This window comes from Lipotes vexillifer, unplaced genomic scaffold (genome assembly GCF_000442215.2).
Source record: "Lipotes vexillifer unplaced genomic scaffold, Lipotes_vexillifer_v1.1 scaffold217, whole genome shotgun sequence".
In the NCBI taxonomy this organism is placed as follows: Eukaryota; Metazoa; Chordata; class Mammalia; order Artiodactyla; family Lipotidae; genus Lipotes; species Lipotes vexillifer.
In genome coordinates this window covers 8,549,515-8,557,869 of record NW_006788200.1, presented here as the reverse complement: position 1 = coordinate 8,557,869, position 8,355 = coordinate 8,549,515, and the positions used below count along the sequence as shown (strand labels likewise).

Below are 8,355 nucleotides of genomic sequence, written 5' to 3'. Positions count from 1 at the left end.
CTTACCAAAAAAAAAAAAAAAAAAAAAAAAAAAGAAAAGCTGAAGCAGCACACAGCAGAAACATACTTTCAGACTGCAGACTCTAGAAATATCAAAGATTTAATATATTTAAAGAGATAAAAAGCAGGCTTGAAAATATTTTCAGAGAAGAAAAAATAAATTTAAAATGTCCCAGCAGATTTGAACAATAATAAATAGAATTTTTTAATGAATAATATAATAACTAAAAAAACAAACCTCAAGGGAAACTTCTAATAGCATATTAGACACAAAATGAAGACAAAATTAGTAAAACTGAAAGAAAACTAGTAAGAAATAACTCATAAAACAGCACAATGAGGGGCTTCCCTGGTGGTGCAGTGGTTGAGAGTCTGCCTGCCGATGCAGGGGACACGGGTTCATGACCTGGTCTGGGTGGATCCCACATGCCGCGGAGTGGCTAGGCCCGTGAGCCATGGCCGCTGAGCCTGCACATCTGGAGCCTGTGCTCCACAACGGGAGAGGCCACAACAGTGAGAGGCCCGCGTACGGCAAAAAATATATATATATATATATAAAAATAGTTTTATATTTATATACTTGCAACAAAAACTATAAAATAAAACATTTAAATAGCATTTAAAATAGCATCAAAATATCAAATATCTAATGAAAGCTATGCAAAGACCTTAAGTGAGGGGGTAGAAAAAGGTATTCCATGTAAAGCATCGGGAGCCTGTGCTCCACAACGGGAGAGGCCACAACAGTGAGAGGCCCGCGTACGGCAAAAAATATATATATATATATATAAAAATAGTTTTATATTTATATACTTGCAACAAAAACTATAAAATAAAACATTTAAATAGCATTTAAAATAGCATCAAAATATCAAATATCTAATGAAAGCTATGCAAAGACCTTAAGTGAGGGGGTAGAAAAAGGTATTCCATGTAAATGGAAACAAAAAGAAAGCTGAGGGCTTCCCTGGTGGCGCAGTGGTTGAGAGTCCGCCTGCCGGTGCAGGGGACGCAGGTTCGTGCCCCGGCCCAGGAGGATCCCACATGCCACGGAGTGGCTAGGCCCATGAGCCATGGCTGCTGAGTCAGCACGTCCGGAGCCTGTGCTCCACAACAGGAGAGGCCACAACAGTGAGAGGCCTGCGTACCACAAAAAAAAAAAAAAAGAAAGAAAAAGAAAGCTGGAGTAGCAATACTTATATCAGACAAAATACACTTTAACACAAAGAGTATAATAAGACACAAAGAAGGAACTTACATTATAATAAAGGGATCAATCCAACAAGAAGAGGTAACAACTGTAAATATACTGCGTTGGCCAAAAAGGTCGTTTGGGTTTTTCTGTAAGATCTTATGGAAAAACCCGAACGACCTTTTTGACCAACCCAATATATGCACCCAACATAGGAGCACCTAAATACATAAAGCAAATATTAACAAATGTAATGAAAGAAATTAACAGTAACGCAATAATAGAAAAGGACTTTAACATGCCACTTACATTAGTGAATAGATCATCCGGACAGAAAATCAATAAGGAGATGCTGGTCTTAAATGACACATTAGGCCAGATGAACTTAATAGATATATAGTCCATTCCACGCAAAAGCAGCAGAAAACACATTCTTTTCAAGTATACATGGAGCATTCTCCAGGATAGATCACATGCTAGGCCACAAAACAAGTCCCAGTAAATTTTAGAAGAATGAAATCACATCAAGCATCTTTTCCAGCCACAACACTACAAGACTAGAAATCAACTATAAGGAAAAAACTGCAAAAAAACCCCAAGAACACAAACATGTGGAGGCTAAACAATATGCTAAACAACCAATGGGTCACTGAAGAAGTCAAAGAGAAAATCGAAAAATACCTGGAGATAAATGAAAACAGAAACACAACGATCCCAAATCTATGGGACACAGCAAAAGCAGCTCTAAAAGGGAAGATTACAGCAATACAAGCCTACCTTAGAAAATAAGAAAAATCTTAAACAATCTAACTTTACACCTAAAGGAATGAGAAAAATAATAACAAACAAAACCCAAAGTTAGCAGAAAGAAAGAAATCATAAAGACCAGAGAAGAAATTTATGAAATAGAAACTAAAAAAAAAAAATAGAAAAGAAACTAAAAGCTGGTTCTTTGAAAAGATAAACAAAATTGATAAACCTTTAGCCAGACTCATGAAGAAAAAAAGAGGACCCAAATAAATAAAATCAGAAATGAAAAGAAGTGACAACTGACACCACAGAAATACAAATATCATAAGAGATTACTATGAACGATTATATGCAAATAAAATGGACAACCTAGAAGAAATGAATAAAGCAAAAATAAACAAATGGGACCACATCAAACTAAAACAGTTTTGCACAGCAAACGAATCTATCAACAAAATGAAAATGCCACCTACTGATTGGGACAAGATATTTGCAAATGATATATCCAATAAGCTGTTAATATACAAAATATACAAAGAACTCATATAACTCAACATCTAAAAAACAAACAACCTGGGCTTCCCTGGTGGCGCAGTGGTTGAGAGTCCGCCTGCCGATGCAGGGGACACGGGTTCGTGCCCCAGTCCGGGAAGATCTCCCATACCGTGGAGCGGCTGGGCCCATAAGCCATGGCTGCTGAGCCTGTGCGTCCGGAGCCTGTGCTCCGGGAGAGGCCACAACAGTGAGAGGCCCACATACCGCAAAACAAACAAACAACAAAAAACAACCTGATTAAAAAATGGTCAGAGGATCTGAATAGACATTTTTCCAAAGAAGACATACAGATAGCCAACAGTTACACACAAAGATGCTCAACATCACTAATCATCAGGGAAATGCAAATCAAAACCACACTGAGACATCACCTCACACCTGTCAGAATGGCTATTATCAAAAAGACAACAAATAAGAAAGAAGTGCTGGCGACAATGTGGAGAAAAGGGAACACTCATGCACTGTTTAAAGGAATGTAAATCAGTGCAGCCACTACGGAAAACAGTATGATGTTTCCTCAAAAGATTAAAAACAGAACTACCACACAATCCAGGAATTCCACTTCTGGGTATTTTTCCAAAGAAAATGAAAACACTAGTTTGAAAAGATATATGAACCCCTATGTTCACTGCAGCATTAATCACTATTAATAGCCAAGATACAGAAGCAACCTACGTGCCCAGCAACAGTGCCCAGTTGAGATGAATACTACTCAGCCAAAGAAAAGAATGAAATCTTGCCATTTGTGACAACCTGGATGGACCTTGAGGTTATTATGCTAAGTGAAATAAGTCAGACAACCACAAATACTGTAAGATTCCACTTATATGTGGAATCTAAAAACAAAACAAATGAATAAACAAAACAGAAACAGAGTCATAGATACAGAGAACAAACAGGTGGTTGCCAGAAGGGAAGGGGTTGGGAGATGAGTGAACTAGGTAAGGGAAATTAAGAGGTGCAAACTTCCAGTTACAGAATAAACGAGTCACAGGTATAAAATGTACAGTGGGGAAAATACAGTCAATAATAATGTAATATCTTTGTATAAATGGTAACTAGACTTATTATGGTGATAATTTCATAATGTACAGAAATATCACGTCTCTATGTTGTGCACCAGAACTAACATAGTGCTGTAGGTCAATTATACTTCAAAAACAAACAAACAGGGCTTCCCTGATGGCGCAGTGGTTGAGAGTCCGCCTGCCGATGCAGGGGACATGGGTTTGTGCCCCAGTCCGGGAAGATCCCACATGCCACGGAGCAGCTGGGCCTGTGAGCCATGGCCGCTGAGCCTGTGCATCTGGAGCCTGTGCTCTGCAACAGGAGAGGCCACAACAGTGAGAGGCCTGCATACCACAAAAACAAACAAACAAACAAACAAACTCATAGAAAAAGAGATCAGATTTGTGGTTACCAAAGGAGGGGGTGGGGGAGAGGAAGAATTGGATAAAGGTGGTTCCAAAATATTTAATTTTAAAAAGCAAGCGCTGAGGAACCAAGATGGCGGTGTAGAAGGACGTGCTCTCACTCCCTCTTATGAGAACACCAGAATCACAACTAGCTGCTGGACAATCATCCACAGGAAGACACTGGAACTCACCAAAAAAGATACCCCACATCCAAAGACAAAGGAGAAGCCACAATGAGATGGTAGGAGGGGCACAATCACAGTAAAATCAAATCCCATAACTGCTGGGTAGGTGACTCACAGACTGCAGAACACTTATACCACAGAAGTCCACCCACTGGAGTGAAGGTTCTGAGCTCCACGTCAGGCTTCCCAACCTGGGGGTCTGGCAACAAGAGGAGGAATTCCTAGAAAATCAGACTTTGAAGGCTAGTGGGATTTGACTGCAGGACTGGGGGAAACAGACTCCACTCTTGGAGGGCACACACAAAGTAGTGTGCACATCGGGACCCAGGGGAAGGAACAGTGACCCCAGGGGAGACTGAACCAGACCTGCCGGCTAGTGTTGGAGGGTCTCCTGCAGAGGCAGGGGGGTGGCTGTGGCTCATCGTGGGGACAAGGACACTGGCAGCAGAAGTTCTGGGAAGCACTCCTTGGCGTGAGCCCTCCCAGAGTCTGTCATTAGCCCCACTAAAGAGCCCAGGCAGGCTCCAGTGTTGGGTCGCCTCAGTCCAAACAACCAACAGGGAGGGAACCCAGACCCACCCATCAGCAGTCAAGAGGATTAAAGTTTTACTGAGCTCTGCCCACCAGAGCAACAGTCAGCTCTACCCACCACCAGTCCCTCCCATCAGGAAACTTGCACAAGCCTCTTAGATAGCTTCATCCACCAGAGGGCAGACAGCAGAAGCAAGAAGAACTACAGTCCTGCAGCCTGTGGAACAAAAGCCACATTCACAGAAAGACAGACAAGATGAAAAGGTAGAGGGCTATCTACCAAATGAAGGAACAAGATAAAATCCCAGAAAAACAACTAAATGAAGTGGAGATAGGCAACGTGCCAGAAAAAGAATTCAGAATAATGATAGTGAAGATGATCCAGGACCTCAGAAAAAGAATGGAGGCAAAGATCGAGAAGATGCAAGAAATGTTTAACAAAGACCTACAAGAATTAAAGAACAAGCAAACAGAGATGAACAAAACAATAACTGAAATGAAAACTACACTAGAAGGAATCAATAGCAGAATAACTGAGGCAGAACGGATAAGTGACCTGGAAGACAGAATGGGAGAATTCACTGCTGAGGAAGGGAATAAAGAAAAAAGAAGGAACAGAAATGAAGACAGCCTAAGAGACCTCTGGGACAACATTAAACGCAACAACATTTGCATTATAGGGGTCCCAGAAGGAGAAGAGAGAGAGAGGACCAGAGAAAATATTCGAAGAGATTATAGTCGAAAACTTCCGTTACATGGGAAAGGAAATAGCCACCCAAGTCCAGGAAGCTCAGCGAGTCCCATACAGGATAAACCCAAGAAGAAACACGCCGAGACACACAGTAATTAAATTGGCAAAAATTAAAGACAAAGAAAACTTATTGAAACCAGCAAGGGAAAAACAACAAATAACATACAAGGGAACTCGCAAAAGGTTAACAGCTGATTTCTCAACAGAAACTCTACAAGTCAGAAGGGAGTGGCATGATATACCTAAAGTGATGAAGGGGAAGAACCTACAACCAAGATTACCCTACCCCACAAGGATCTTATTCAGATTCGATGGAGAAATCAAAAGCTTTACAGACAAGCAAAAACTAAGAGAATTTAGCACCACCAAACCAGCTCTACAACAAATGCTAAAGGAACTTCTCTAAGTGGGAAACACAAGAGAAGAAAAGGACCTACAAAAACAAACCCATAAGAATTAAGAAAATGGTCATAGGAACATACATATTGATAATTACCTTAAATGTGAACGGATTAAATGCTCCAACCAAAAGACACAGGCTTATTAAATGGATACAAAGACAAGAGCCATATATATGCTGTCTACAAGAGACCCACTTCAGACCTAGGGACACACACAGACTGAAAGTGAGGGGATGGAAAAAGATATTCCATGCAAATGGAAATCAAAAGAAAGCTGGAGCAGTAATACTCATTACAGATAAAATAGGCTTTAAAATAAAGAATGTTACAAGAGACAAGGAAGGACACTACATAATGATCAAGGGATCAATCCAAGAAGAAGATATAACAATTAAAAATATATATGCACCCAACATAGGAGCACCTCAATATATAAGGCAACTGCTAACAGCTATAAAAGAGGAAATCGACAGTAACACAATAATAGTGGGGGACTTTAACACCTCACTTACACCAAAGGACAGATCATCCAAACAGAAAATAAATAAGGAAATAGAAGCTTTAAATGACACAACAGACCAGATAGATTTAATTGATATTTATGGGACATTCCATCCAAAAACAGCAGATTACACTTTCTTCTCAAGTGCGCACGGAACATTCTCCAGGATAGATCACACCTTGGGTCACAAATCAAGCCTCAGTAAATTTAAGAAAATTGAAATCATATCAAGCATCTTTTCTGACCACAATGCTATGAGATTAGAAATCAATTACAGGGCAAAAAAACGTAAAAAACACAAACACGTGGAGGCTAAACAATACGTTACTAAATAACCAAGAGATCACTGAAGAAATCAAAGAGGAAATCAAAAAATACCTAGAGACAGATGGCAATGAAAACACGACGATCCAAAACCTATGGGATGCTGCAAAAGCAATTTAAGAGGGTAGTTTATAGCTATACAAGCCTACCTCAATAAACAAGAAAAATCTCAAATAAACAATCTAACGTTACACCTAAAGGAACTAGAGAAAGAAGAACAAACAAAACCCAAAGTTAGCAGAAGGAAAGAAATCATAGAGATCAGAGCAGAAATAAATGAAATACAAACAAAGAAAACAATAGCAAAGATCAATAAAACTAAAAGCTGGTTCTTTGAGAAGATAAACAAAATTGATAATCCATTAGCCAGACTCTTCAAGAAAAAGAGGTAGAGGACTCAAATCAATAAAATTAGAAATGAAAAAGGAGAAGTTACAACAGACACCACAGAAATACAAAGCATCCTAAGAGACTACTACAAGCAACTCTATGCCAATAAAATGGACAACCTGGAAGAAATGGACAAGTTCTTAGAGAGGTATAACCTTCCAAGACTGAACCAGGAAGAAATAGAAAATATGAACAGACCAATCACAAGTAATGAAATTGAAATTGTGGTTAAAAATCTTCCAACAAACAAAAGTCCCAGGACCAGATGGCTTCACAGGTGAATTCTATCAAACATTAAGAGAAGAGCTAACACCTATCCTTCTCAAACTCTTCCAAAGAACTGCAGAGGAAGGAACACTCCCAAACTCATTCTATGAGGCCACCATCACCGTGACAGCAAAACCAGACAAAGATACTAAAAAAAAGAAAATTACAGACCAACATCACTGATGAATATAGGTGCAAAACTCCTCAACAAAATACTAGCAAACAGAATCCAAAACACATTAAAAGGATCATACACCATGATCAAGTGGGATTATCCCAGGGATGCAAGGATTCTTCAATATATGCAAATCAATCAATGTGATACACCATATTAACAAACTGAAGAATAAAAACCATATATGATCATCTCAATAGATGCAGAAAAAGCTTTTGACAAAATTCAACACCCATTTATGATAAAAACTCTCCAGCAAGTGGGCATATAGGGCACCCACCTCAACATAATAAAGGCCATATACGACAAACCCACAGCAAACATCATTCTCAATGGTGAAAAACTGAAAACAATTCCTCTAAGATCAGGAACAAGACAAGGATGTCCACTCTCACCACTATTATTCAACATAGTTTTGGAAGTCCTAGCCACAGCAGTCAGAGAAGAAAAACAAATAAAAGGAATACAAATTGGAAAAGAAGAAGTAAATCTGTCACTGTTGGCAGATGACATGATACTATACATAGAGAATCCTAAAGATGCCACCAGAAAACGACTAGAGCTAATCAATGAATTTGGTAAAGTTGCAGGATACAAAATTAATGCATAGAAATCTCTTGCATTCCTATACACTAATGATGAAAAATCTGAAAGGGAAATTAAGGAAACACTCCCATTTACCATTCCAAGAAAACGAATAAAATACCTAGGAATAAACCTACCTAGGGAGACAAAAGACCTGTATGCAGAAAACTATAAGACATTGATGAAAGAAATTAAAGATGATACCAACAGATGGAGAGATATACCATGTTCTTGGATTGGAAGAATCAATATTGTGAAAATGACTATACTAGCCAAAGCAAACTACAGATTCAATGCAATCCCTATAAAATTACCAATGGCATTTTTTACGGA

General features: G+C 39.1%; 1 protein-coding gene across 1 annotated transcript in view; it reads right to left on the bottom strand.

Annotated features, from left to right (window-relative positions):
- Positions 1-8,355, bottom strand: part of LOC103083238 (protocadherin alpha-C2) — a 92,582-nt gene that overhangs the window by 55,749 nt on the left and 28,478 nt on the right. The gene's annotated exons all lie outside the window — the stretch shown is intronic.